The sequence below is a fragment of the Bactrocera neohumeralis genome, chromosome 4, assembly GCF_024586455.1.
Source record: "Bactrocera neohumeralis isolate Rockhampton chromosome 4, APGP_CSIRO_Bneo_wtdbg2-racon-allhic-juicebox.fasta_v2, whole genome shotgun sequence".
Classification (NCBI taxonomy): domain Eukaryota; kingdom Metazoa; phylum Arthropoda; class Insecta; order Diptera; family Tephritidae; genus Bactrocera; species Bactrocera neohumeralis.
The window spans coordinates 84,975,529-84,989,494 of NC_065921.1; the positions used below are offsets into that span (position 1 = coordinate 84,975,529).

Here is a 13,966-nt window from a genome sequence, read left to right on the forward strand (position 1 = left end):
CACCACAATAATCTGAAAAGCCTTCATAAACTATCGGTTGTCTTTTGTTATGTCAGTATTTGAAACACATTTTGGTTTCTAGGTACTGATACTCCAAATAGTAAGCAAATGTTTCACAGTAGAATCTTGTTATATACCTCACGAAGTCTAAACCCATTTTTTTCGGCTGAGCTCAATATTATTCCAATTGCATTCTCTTATAAAAGCCTTCTTTGGATTGATTTCTGAAATGGATTACTCGAACTCATATATTTTTTTACGTGCCATAGTGTTGTTGTTGTTGTAACGGTTACCTAATCCCCGTTAGGATGGTAAGGATTAGATAAGTTAAAATTGAGGTCCTCCAACGGTAGGCCCAGGAAAGAACTGTTAGCAGGGCATGCAAAGAGGTGGTTTGGGTCATGGGATAACTTATTGCACGCTGGACATATGTTTGATATGTCAGGGTTGATTCTGGGTAAGTAAGAGTTTAACCTGATACAGTATGCAGAACGAAGCCACGCAAGGGTCACTCTTGATTCAAGACACTATCGTAAGTTCTAATGATTCTTAAACTCTCTAATATTTTGTAGCTGCCATAAGAGTCAAAAAAAATCTCCGCTATGTAATTGCAATACAGATCATGTGTCATGACTAAGCATTTATTAAATTTTCTTCCAATAACTATCCCCCGCCCCGTACTTCTTGCCTAATCGCTACTATCAGTGCCGAGCATCGCAACAGTTGCAAAATTTCATTATTAACAAAATGTTACAAAATTTTCCTTGTATCAAGCAAAAGTGAAAACTTTTTCCTTAACACTGTTCTCAAGAAGATTTTGAGAAAGTGAAACGCATACAAAAATGGTTAAGCAAATTTGTGCTCCATAATGTCTAGGAAAAAGTTTTACGCTCCACTACTTTGCTTAAGTTTGCACGCTTTGTACTTGAGGAAAAGAAAAAAAATCAGTTCCGCAAAGCAGCTTGCGAGGACACTCATTACTGCTTATCGCCGAAATTTTGTTGCTGATTGGTGTTTTTTTTGCTTTGCAACGTTGCTGCCTGAAGTTTTCTGCTTGTATTATGTTTTTACGCCTCAAAATATGCTACCAACTTTTTGGGTTTTCGCTTTCGAACGCTTCTTGTTCAATTATGCGCCGCACCAGGAACGGATAACATGAGTATGGTTAGGAGCTGCAGTCAACTTAGCTTAACTCATTGCAGGCATGGCTCACTCTTAGCCAACCTTTAGCTGTCGGTTGAGCAACAGCAAGTTCAGTTTTGTGTTTGCTCCGCTCTAATGATGGCATAATTAAGCGGTAATATTTTTTGTTTGATTGATTTTTGTTCGAAACACACTTTTACTTGCATAACTTCTGAACTTCTTCGTACTGCTTTATAAATTTTTTCGTTATTCTTTGTTTGTACAGTTGCTTGTTAGTATTGTTGATTTTTTTCTAATTCATTAGGCATTTTATTAAACGTTTTTTTGTTGGAGTTGTTTGCTAATAGGTCAAAGTTATAAAATAATTGCAATTTCGATTATTATCAATTTAACGGTACATATGTTTGCGCTTGGGAACTCTTTGTTGATTTACGCCTTCATTACTTTTACTTATTACTTAATTAATGTCTGTGTTTACAAAAGTGCCGTTATGTTCAACTTTCACTTTTACGCTTTGTTTATTTTATTGTTTGCTAATTGCACGATTGGTTTGATTTTATTAATGAATTTATGGTTCATTAATGACGGAAAGTTGATTCAAGCAGAAACATTTTTGTTCGGAGAAGTTGAAGTTTTCGAATAATGCGTTGATAGATAAAGTTAACCTAAGTTCTGTGTTTCAAAACTTGCTTTGATAGTATTTTCAACGTCCATGTTGATAGAGCATCTATTTTATTTAGAGCTTCCCTTTCAATATATTTGTACATACCGAAGAAAAGTCTATCCAGAGAAGTTTAGCTTTGAGTTATATTGAGATATTTAAGTTTGGTTTATGCTTTCTAAATTTTTATGAGAATTAAGGTTTACATGGGTTTACGGGTTTTCAAAAATCTATTTTTTTACTATCTTATTTAATTCTGCAATACCTTCAGAATATTTTCCTAAATTTTCAAGTTGATTCGAGTAATAGTTTCGGACATACAGCCTTGAGAACTTGTGCGCTCGAGGCTAGTTAGGCTAAGTGCGCCGTCTTTAAACGCGTTTTTCTCGGAAGAGTGTTTCTGAAGTCGGTTGGCAAGATTTCTCGAGAGCTACTTAACCGATATTCATGAAATTTTACACAGGTCTTTGAGATACAATTCTTAAAGAATTGGACGAAGGATTTTTTTCGATTACAACTATTTGAAAAAATGTCGCGAAATTTTCACTAAATTTTATTTTTTTTTTTAAATATCTGTCAAAAATCTAATTTTCAGTTTTTTTCCTTCGTCCAAGTTCTAAGTTAAGGTTTTAGCTTGAACACATACTTTTTCACTTTAGATAGTTCTAAGGACTTATTTTTCCAACGCGGCTGCATCTTTTTTCCAAGGGGTCACCGGAAATGGCGTCACAATGGCCGAGTTTAAAATATTTTTGACAAAAATTTCAATATTTCTTTGTTAATAGTGTATGTTTGTAACAACAAAAAAGTCTAATAAAATAATACATTTTTTATATGAGAAAAAAATTGTTGAAAAAAGTCAGTTTTTTGCCTGAGGAAACCCACGTAACCCCTTAACGTTAAACCATAGAATTTCTCTCTGATATTCGTTGTCTAAGAACCAATTTTTCAGCGTACCATTCGAAAAAAAATATTTGCTATTTTTAAACCATTTTAATATATATACGTTTACTGCCGTAATATATATAAGAAAATTTTATAACATAATAAATTTAATTAAAAAAAAGAATTTAAAAAATACTCGCCCCCGGGTGGGCTCGAACCACCAACCTTTCGGTTAACAGCCGAACGCGCTAGCCAATTGCGCCACGGAGGCGATGCGATTTTATTGGTTGAAATAGCCAACTTCAATAGACTGTTAAGGGCAGGAAGGGAAAGTCAGCATAAATTATTTCTAGCTTATCAAAAGTTTCAAAAATAGTTTATTAATTATTTATGATTATTCTTGAAACTAATTAATATTGTTATTGTAAATGAGTGTAAAAAATGATTTTGGGTTTTTGCTCAGGTGACGGTCAAATAATACTGCTTTAAGCATTGGTGTTGTCGGCATTTGTCGGCTACGGGGACGCGACAACGACTTGTTGTGGGCTCTGCTTGAGGAATATCAAACATTTTTGGTATTTGAATTTCACTCAGGCATTCTCAATGATTGACGTAATTATTTCATGGTCTTAAGGTCCTGTTGATACACTCTTCACTTGAACGCATGTGAAGTTTCATTTCAATCCGTCAATTCATTTTTTGTTTACAAACCATTTAGTGTCACCGTGTCAGTATTTTTTTATGGAAAATATTGAACAAATTCCAAATTCTTATTTTGGAAGGTTTTCTACCAAAAGAAATTCACGAACGAATCTTAAAAGTGTATAGTGATTGTTCACCTACAATTACAGGTATCCCTCGAATAGCACGGTACTTGAGTTGCACGAAATCTCGAATAGCACGGTTAAAAATTGCGACAACCCTCGAATAACACGGAGTTCGAATTACACGAAGTCGCGAAAATTCCTGTTAAAAATTGAGTATAATTTTCCTTCGAACGACTGTTTGTTGTATGACGCAATAATGCATTTGAATCAGTCGTTGAACATATGTAATTTAAAAATTATTGCGTTTATTAAATTTTAACTTTTAAATTTTTAAGTTTCACTTTTCTAAATTGAATAAATTTTGTTATTTTTATATAACTGAAATTTTATAACTAAAACTAAAAAAAAAATTGTTCTTATTTTTAATGTTTTCTTAATTAATCTTTGGAACCAAATGTACAAATTTGTATGGATCTCGAGTTTCGAGTTGCACGGTTTTAAATAGCACGGAAGGGTATATCCAAAATTGTATGATTTATTAGTATCAAATAACACGATTTCGATTAACACGGAACCAATTAACCGTGTTATTCGAGGGATACCTGTAGAACAGTAGAAAGATGAGTTGCTGAATTTAAGCATGGTCGTACAAGCCTTGAAGACGATCCACGTGAGGGACGTCCAAAAAGCGCATCAACACCTGAAATCATAGCCAAGGTTTTTTAGGATCGTCAATTGACTGAGAGAGTTAGTGGAGGCTCTACACATCACATTAGGTAGTGTGAGTCATATTTTAAGTGAAATTTTGTGCTTTAGAAACATGTATAAACAATGGGTGCCTCACTCGCCTACAATTAGAACAGTTGAGTTGCTGAATTTAAGCAAAAGAAGACGATCCACGTGATCCAAAAAGCATCAACACCTGAAATCATAGCCAAGGTTTTTTAGGATCGTCAATTGACTGAGAGAGTTAGTGGAGGCTCTACACATCACATTAGGTAGTGTGAGTCCTATTTTAAGTGAAATTTTGGGTTTTAGAAAGATGTATCAACAATGGGTGCCGCATTCGCTAACAATGGAACAAAAACACATTCGAATGCGACTTTCTCAGCAACATTTGGAGTGTTTTAAAAAGGATAAAGTGAATTTTGTGCGTCGATCATCACTATGGATGAGACCTGGGTCTATCACCGCGATTCTGAATAAAAACAAGAGGCTAGCGAGTAATGTGAACCTGGTTGTTTGGCTTCGAAACGAGTTCGTGTCCGCAAATCGGCCAAGAAGGTTATGGCATCAGTTTTTTGGGATGCGAGAGGAATTTTGTTTAGGAGGATTACTTGAAAACTCTTAAAACAATTAATTCTGAATATTATTGCAAACTTTTGGATGAATTGAAGGAAAAAAGACCCGGTCTGCAGAAGACAAAATCCTTTTTCATCAGAACAACGTCACAAGAGCATTTTGACAATGGCTAAAATCCTAGGATTACTTGAAAACTCTTAAAACAATTAATTCTGAATATTATTGCAAACTTTTGGATGAATTGAAGGAAAAAAGACCCGGTCTGCAGAAGACAAAATCCTTTTTCATCAGAACAACGTCACAAGAGCATTTTGACAATGGCTAAAATTCTAGAATTAAAGTTCAAATTTTCGGAGCATCTGCTGTATTCACCATCTTCTTTCACTATTTCATCACATGAAGAGGTTATAACGCCTGTTGAAGCGTATTTTGCAGACCTTTCGGATTCTCACCTGAGGGATGGCATCCACAGATTGGAGGCTCGTTGGAGATAGTGTATTAATGCTCAGGGAGATTATACCGAACAATAAAATGTATTGTGAATAATAAAATTGTGTTTTTTTTTATCAACCGACACCGTTCGTGTCTTTAGAGTGTGAATTGAAGGTGAGTTTAGGTCATAGGAGCTGCATCGCATTATGAACGGAACCCACGTTAATCCAGGGCTGTTAGTCTATATAAGCAATTGTTCCACCGAAATTGCTGCTTCTTTTCTTCACCTACGATTTTGGTGCATTCTTTATGAAAAGTTGTTATTTTTCCCCACATAACTGCCTACACATCGATCTCTACCGAATAACCTTTCAACTTTCTCATTTTAAACACGACGAACCTTGTTACCCTTAGACAATTTGAAAAAGTTTCGTCAAGAACCTTACGACCCTTAAAATCAACTTGCAAAAATAACTTTTACAAATTACTTGAAGATACCGTTACAACATTTAAGTAAATAGAATAAAACGGAGTAAAATTGCGAACCTTGTCGCCGTAAACTGTCAACCGTATTTCACAAGCAAATCAAAAAAATTAAAAATCATTTAGTACAGCACACAATGCGGATGTGCTGGCATAACAAAATGTAATTTAATTTACAATTTTCATTCATTGTGCAAATCCAAAGACTTATGCCATGCAAGGACACACGCAGACGCCTTCGATTTGGTATGTAAATGCATATAATTCAACAAATTTCTGCTAAGCCAAGGCTATGCGGTGGCATAGCAGCAGTTTGACCAGCCGTCTTAGCGCCATTGTCCATTTGGTACGCATACGTTTTAAACAAGGATTTAGAGTTTATCCTTTTGTTGTATTTGGCTGTCAGCAGGATGCCAAACAATGGCAAGGCAAGCGGCACGACATGAGCCTAGCACTCCGCACGCCTTTCTAATTTGCATGTTTTCCCCTGCCTTCATACTCTGTATGGCAACAGCAACAATATGGCAACCACTGCTAGGCGTAAGCATGTCTTGTCTGTCCGACGATTACGACAATGTTTTGCCAAGATTTTCCAAACATGCATAATTTATTTATAGTTAAGAAAATACGACGACTGTGACAGGGTTGTATGTAATACTGTGTTGTTGTTGTGTTGAGTTTGCAAAAAGGCCGTAGGAAAGGTAAGGTTCGGTTCAAGAAAATTTGAGTGAAAACTTTTAATACGCTGCTGATTTGTGCTACAACTGTGTACCAACACACGGACGGTCAGAAACAAAATTTCGTTGTTGGCAAACTCGTCATCATCTACTTAGGCGACTCTTACATTTTAAGTAACCCTACAGCAACAACAATAGTAAATTATTTTCTTGCATTTATAATAACAATAATAACGCAAGTGTATGAGTGGTGGTCGAAATGGCACGAAAGGATATGTGTGTCCTAAGTAAGCAAAAGTCGGGTAACTCATGCCTTTCGCCGTACCTCAGGGCTACGAGGCGCTTGCTTCATGAAAATTCTAAGATAACATTTGTTTTCATTGTGTGGGGTATTTTTATTTTATCGTTTTCCACTTTGCATAACTTTCACTCATTTGCCGGTTTGATCCGGTCAGTTTTGTTTGTGTTTGTTTATTATTTCTTGCGTAACTTTTTCGTTTTAATCAAATTTGAATATTTCACTGCTTCACTTATGCTCGGTTACATCTTATTGTTTTTCTATTTGCTTCAATGTGCTTGTTATTGTTGTTGGTTAGTGTTGTTATTTCTCAAACTACAAGCTTCTGCATATATTTTTGTTTTTGCAAGTGTTGTTGCTTTTGTATTAATTTCATTTAGCTATCAATTTAGGAGCTGACAATGTTTTGCCTTTACTTCCCTTTGCCTTGTCGGTTGACTTCACTCCCCGCACTCCCAAATATCTACCGCCTTGGCTTGTCATGGTGATCCCTTATCATTGCGGGATTAAGTCACAGCAGCAGGAGCAGATTCCGGTATCACATTGTCAGTTGTGCGTAAATGTCTTAAAAAGTCCAAAGTCTTAAGACAATCAAATGCATTTATATGGGAATTTGCTAATTTGAAACCCATATCAGTATTAATTAACATAGGAAAAAGGAATAGTGTGGTGCGAGCGGTGGATGTGTGCTCGGTTGCGCGACTTGTCCTCGGAATGCTTTGGAAAGAAAAGTAAAGTTTTGGTAGATATATTTTTAATTAAATTAGAATTTGGACGAAAAGATTGATTTGACCATGAATAAAGGGTTTGCCGGAAAGTAATAGGTCTGATTTTCTTCCGCCGCGACTGTACTTCGGAGCGTGCGCGAACCCGACGGGATTCGGTAGAGGGCGTTCCTAGCTAACGAACGGCTGGTCAGCTGTCTTCGAGCACCTGAAGAGTCAGGACAGACATTTTCGTGCAACGTGTTTCTGTAAGTGGTGTAAGCCGAAATGCAGCGTTCGTTAGAGCAGTGGTACGAAATTAAATTCTGTGTGAAACTTGGTAAATCTGCTACAGAGACGTTTAATATTATCAAGCAGGCTTACCCAGATGTTGCTTTAGCAAGAAGTGGTGTGTTTCAGTGGCACTAGGAAGAAAACCGGAAGAGTGAGGCATCGTCCACCATGAATTGGTTTCTCCTGGAAAAATTGTCAAGTTTGAAATCCTCAAGAGACTCAATCGGGTCCGACAAGACATCTCAACCAATTGGAAGTTGCACCATGACAACGCCCCGGCTCATACCGCCTTTTTTCTGAACAGCTACCTAACCAAGGACGACATCCCAACGCTTTCCTCACTTCAAAACTAGCATACCAATCGTTGATGACTGATTTTCCTAGCACAGAGTTCGGAGTGTCTGGAAACTCGTGATAATAATAATTTTTTGCTACAACAATATTTCTTCTCTTCAAAGATCAACATTTTTGGATCTGCTATAAGCCCTAAAGGTTTAAAAAACCGAAAACTACACAGAATAAAATATAAGCCTACATAGTAACTAGCTCGAGGCCCTCGGACCCGCAGATCTTTTCGTTTAGAAAGAAAGTAATTAAGTAATTTTTAGCTAAGAATATTAAGATCCGTTGCCCCCAGAGTATCATATTTCAAAAGCAAAGAGCTGACCATTCGAATTTTGTGTAAGTTTATTAAATATTTTTTTAACAAACAACTGCTTAGGCCTACTCGCTAATCAATCTCAACATAATTCAATGAAAGGAAAACTAAATTTTGTTTTTAAATAATTCTGTTTAAAACGTAAATTAAGTTTTCTTCCCACTCGCAAAGTGCTATTGCAGAAACTCATCACCGCCCCTTTGCCTCGCTTGTGGACGCTTAGTCACCTGTTTACACTCACGAACTCACGTAAGTCTCACACCAGCCCGAATTCGTATTTTCTGCCGGACTTATGCAGCAAACGTGCTTACCAAAAAATACCAAATGCAACGCTGTAATCGTTAGCCGGCAAGTGGTGCGCTTTAGCTATGCCAGTAACTGTCATTACTGTGCATCCGTGGCCCCCGCTCAGCTGTCTCGTTTGCTGCAATAATTTTTACTTTGACTTTGTACGGTTTTTGGCTCGCCAACGTTTCGTTTATTTATTTTTATGCCGTTACGTGTCTTGTGCACAGTGTGCAATTGCAATGCTGTTGCTGACTGCCGTTTGTCTTTGGCCACAGCCTGTTGTCTGCTGCTTACCAACAACAAGCAGCAATTGCTGCTGCTGTTGCGCCTGCACGTGTGCTATGTGCAACGCGCTGCATGTACGAAGGAGCCATGCTGCTAAATTTATTAACGCCACGCCTCTTTGCAACTCACAAACAGACTAACACACGCACACATACAGGCATGTGAATATGGCTGGCAGAGTGCACACTTTATTCACTTATGGTTTGTTAAGCATCGGCTGGCGCTTTTTTAAAATTCTTCTACTGCACGCTCTTCTGCCTTCTGCCAAAGCAGTTGCACTCGACGAAACGTGCGTTGAGCTTTTCTCTTTCCTCTTTTTTCGGCGATATCTTTCATTTTCGCTACTTTTGCTACTCCTCCTCAGCCATTTCGGCGCTGGTAGCACTTTGTAATTTCTTAGTTATGTGTTTGTTGCCCGCATCTCTCGCAATTTGGCGTAGAGTCTCTTTATTTTTCAGCCTTTCATAGATTTATTTTTATTTTCCGCTACTTTTTAAAGCTTCTTGCAATTTTTTTCTACGCCTTACGCTGATAGAATTTAATTTTATGATCCTCAAGTGTTTTCGTTGGTAGTGAGTCGGCTGTTTTTGACGATGGCATTTGTATCTCTCGCCCGTTCTCGAAATTCTCAGCACGTCCTCTTAGCTTTTGCCATTGCCCATTTATTTTAGCACGCTGCACTTGTGCTTTCATGGGTTTGCGATTTTTACGGTTCAGCTGATATTTAAGATTTTCTCAGAAATTATCACCGAGAAATAAGCGCCCGATTCAATAATGAAAAAGTCTGCACAATTTTCAGCGTCGCATTTCTAAGTAAATGTACTTATGTTCGTAAGCTTTTTATGCCACTTTTCCAAATCAATTGCCGTAAACTAATTATTTAACTGTGGCGAAGTGCAATGTATAAAATTAGTGAATTGTATGATATATTATTAGAAAATAGACCTTAGCTCTCTTATGTAATGTTAATTGAAATATTTATCGTTACAGTCGAGGGGCTTTGCGCTTTCATAGAAGCTTTCACTTTGCCTTATGTTTGCGAGAAACTGGCTGTATTTTTATATTGACAATAAGTGTGTCGTTAGACCTTCAAATAATGGGTAGTCGAAAAAATCTTTTCGTATTTTGTAAGTAGATGTCGTTGCAGTCGTATATCTCCAATACTACTAATCACATTCGGAGAAGTTGAAGAAAAGTTACAGCTGTTCAAAAATGAGTGAAAATAATGAAGAAATTTGCCATGTTTTGAAATTTTAGTATAAAAAAGGGAAGAATGCCACGCAAGCCCCCAATGAAATTTGTGAAGTTTACGGAGACGATGCTGTATCAGTTCCTGTAGCACAACAATGGTTCGCTCGCTTCTGTTCTGGAAATTTCAATGTGAAAGATGCACCTCGCTTTGGTCGAGCTATCGTTGTAAAAGTCGATGAAATTATAGAAAAGATTAACCAGGACCGTCACATAAGCAGCCATGACACCGCTAAAAAACTTAATATTCATCATCAAACTGTTTTGAACCATTTAAAGAAGGCTGGCTACCAAAAGAAGCTCGATGTTTGGGTAGCACATGAATTGTCTGTGAAAAATTTAATGAACCGAATTAATATATGCGATTCTTTGCTGAAACGAAATGAAATCGAAGCATTTCTAAAGTAAATGGTAACAGGAGACGAAAAGTGGAACAAATACGATAATAATGTGCGAAAAGGTTCATGGTTTAAGCGTGGTGAAGCTCAACAAATAGTCTCAAATCCAAGATTGACGCCTCGAAAGGTTTTCTGAGTGTTTGGTGGGATTGGAAATGAATCATCCACTATGAGCTGCTCCAGCCTGGTCGAACGATTGGTTCTACACTTCACTGTCAACAACTGATGAGATGGAAGCAAGCAATCGAAAAAAACGGCCAGAACTGATCAACAGAAAGGGCTTCGTCTTCCGTCAGGACAACGTTGGACCTCACACATCTTTGATGACTCGGCAAAAAGCTTGGCTGTGAAGTTTTAATGCATCCACCTTAAAGCGTAGATTTTGCACCAATGGACTACCATTCGTTTCGGTCAATGCAAGACTGCCTTAATGGAGTAAAGTTGGCTTCAAGAGAAGCCTGTTAAAATTACTCGTCGCAGTTTTTCGCCGAAGAACCAGAAAAGTTTTACACTGATGAAATAATGTCTCTAGCGGAAAAGTGGCAAAAAGTGCTCGACCAGAAGTAAATTGAAGCTTGATTAGAAATACGCAAAAACTTTTTCGACTACCCAATATAATATAGCTAGATACCATATTCATTTTCATTTAAATTCCACTCCGCATTGTTTCTTAGATAAATATTTTGTCCTTCCTTTTATGCCTTCCTATTTATTGCCGTCAAGCAATTTAACAATTCATTACCAGCAAACAGTTGTCCGATTTTAATTTCCGTATAAATAATAAATGAGGCTGACTCCATTCCGATTGTTGCTGGAAATCTGAGCAAATTACAAAGTTAACGTGCAACAATTCAACTCGTTATTGCCATTAGTCTTTCCAAGGGCAAATCATCGTCAATAGCTTTGAGCTGAAAGCGCAACATAAGGGCGGCCACTCAGCTTTTGCTGACTTTACAACATTTTCTGAAGCCGTTCCCTCGGCACTTTTGGATTGAAACTCTAAATTTCTGCAGTCTTAGCTGCCCGCGCTTCGGTTTCACCTTCAGACTTTCCTTGTAATCACTCGATTTGAACGCGCAGCTACTCGTAAAATCCTTTTTATCGTTTTTGCGATAAATTGCGTTGGAACAATTAAAATTTCTCACGCCACGTCCACCACGCAGCCGATAGCTCGTATTTCGTGCGCTTGACCGCTTCACACCGGAGGCTCCCTTTGGTAAATTGGTTAATTTTGGCCAACTGTTTGGGTGCTTGGAAAACGTTGGTAAACAATTCAAATTTCGTAATTGGCCGTCATAAGCATAAGATGTGGTGTGAGGTTGTAATACAATAACAACAGCAAAGCAAAAGCAGCGGCAACACAAGGGCTAATAAAGAAAACGCAATAAGCATCATTGCGCCGTTGTTCTAATCCCTACCTCAGTTAGCCAAAAAATAGGCATACGTACATACAAATATACAAATACATATAGTATATAGAAAAATAAGGTTGCAGGAGAGTTGGGAGGGTTGGGGCGATTTCGATAAAGGTGTCCAACAAATAATAATAAAATTCTGACCCACGCTTCATTTATTCACCTTCTGACTTTGCCTTACCCCATTCCTCCTCCTTTGTGTTGGCTTAATTTTCTCTTTACTAATTTACGATTCATTAGGCTTGTGCGCTTCGCAGACTTTCTACTTCTTGTTACGTTTCACTTTTATTTGTTTTATACTTTTTCTTTGTAACACAGTTCCCTCGAAATTTTTTGTTGCATATTTTGCTACCTTGTCCAATTTTAGTGGCTTAATAAAATACGGTAATAATTTCGATTAAAATTATTAAATGAGTTAATTGTGCCGTAAAAAAGGGCTACACTTTGACCAGCCGTGTCTTTGCATTGTGTGCGCTCCATAAAGTATGCAACAATGGGCATAACTGGTCCTATATTAGGTGAGTGAGTGAGTGAGTGGGAGTGTGACAGCTGCCATTTTCCCGTAGATATGCTCATAATAATAATTATTATTTTATTTAGCAGTTCTTACAGGATATCTAACTCGGTTGTAACCGCATAGCGCTGTCCACGCCAGTAAAGAAGAAGAAGAACAGGATACCTATAAATTAAGAAGCCGTTGAAAGGGGTTATGTTGTACGGTATAAGGGGAAGTTGAGATAAAGGAATCGTAACGAAATATAAGATGAGTATCTTAACACCTAAGCTTTTTCTAAGATATTTGAATTTTCTTTAAGATACAATTTAAAAATACTCTTATGCTTTCTTTTAAATTGACAGGAAGTCCAACGCAACAATCAAAATCTATCTAAAGCTACACAAAAACCAGTTTAAGAGATATTCCTGAAAGTTCTTAATTCTTTTTTTTTATAGACGATTTAAATAAAGTTTATATATAGTACATAATAGAATTTAATTGAAGTTTGTACCGACTTAAGGTCTATTGTGCCCTCTCTTCTTTCAGATATATTCACAAAGGCGCAACACTCTGATGAATTCCATAAACTTGCTGGGCGCTATAGAAGTGATGCGAACGCCATCCAGTTAAATGTATCCAAGGACTCAAGGTTTTTGCTATACAATCTAGAATCAGGTCCTCAACAGTTTCCGGTTTCATGACGCTAAGCTGGAAGATTGCACAAGAGACCATGCAGAGTTGGACAGGTTTTTCTTGACCCATTCAGATAAATGTATCCAAGCACTCAAGGTCCTTGCTGTACAATCTAGATTTAGGTGCTCCGAAGTTTCCGCAATCAGAACCGGAAGTTTCTCATGAGACCACACCCATGTTGGAGAGGTATTTCTAGAGTTTGCAGTGCCCAGTGTATAATGCGACTAGTAGAGGTAATTGGTCTCTGAGGAGGTTAATCATGTCTTTAAATTTTACTAAGTTGTAATCTCCCATTAACAGCTTTGTATGGCTCATAACTGTTGTTTGTTGCCAATAAATCTCTCCTCCGTCCGCGGTGTTTCTCCCACCGAAATACAGGGTCATGGTTTCATCACCCTAGAAGCGGCCACAGAGCGGGCAAGTTCGTCGGCTAGCTCATTGCTGGCTACCCTCTTATGCCCTGGCAATCAAATCGGGTGTACACGGTCGCAAACTGTGAGGCTGTTTAGCCATTCTATGACCTCTTTCAAAATGAAATATCGCTTTTAGCACCGCTTGACAGAGCCATTTATGTGTCTTTCTTCATCTTCTTAATTGGCGTAGACACCGCTTACGCGATTATAGCCGAGTTAACAACAGCGCGCCAGTCGTTTCTTCTTTTCGCTACGTGGCGCCAATTGGATATTCCAAGCGAAGCCAGGTCCTTCTCCACTTGGTCCTTCCAACGGAGTGCAGGTCTTCCTCTTCCTCTGCTTCCCCCGGCGGGTACAGCGTCGAATACTTTCAGAGCTGGAGTGTTTCCGTCCATCCGGACCATATGACCTAGCCAGCGTAGCCGC

At 37.8% G+C, this 13,966-nt stretch overlaps 1 non-coding gene across 1 annotated transcript; it reads right to left on the reverse strand.

Annotated features, from left to right (window-relative positions):
• Positions 1 to 2,886: 2,886 nt before the first annotated feature.
• Trnan-guu (transfer RNA asparagine (anticodon GUU)) lies at positions 2,887 to 2,960 on the reverse strand. The gene has a single exon. It is a non-coding gene; the product is annotated as a tRNA-Asn (tRNA).
• Between the last annotated feature and the right edge of the window lie 11,006 nt (positions 2,961 to 13,966).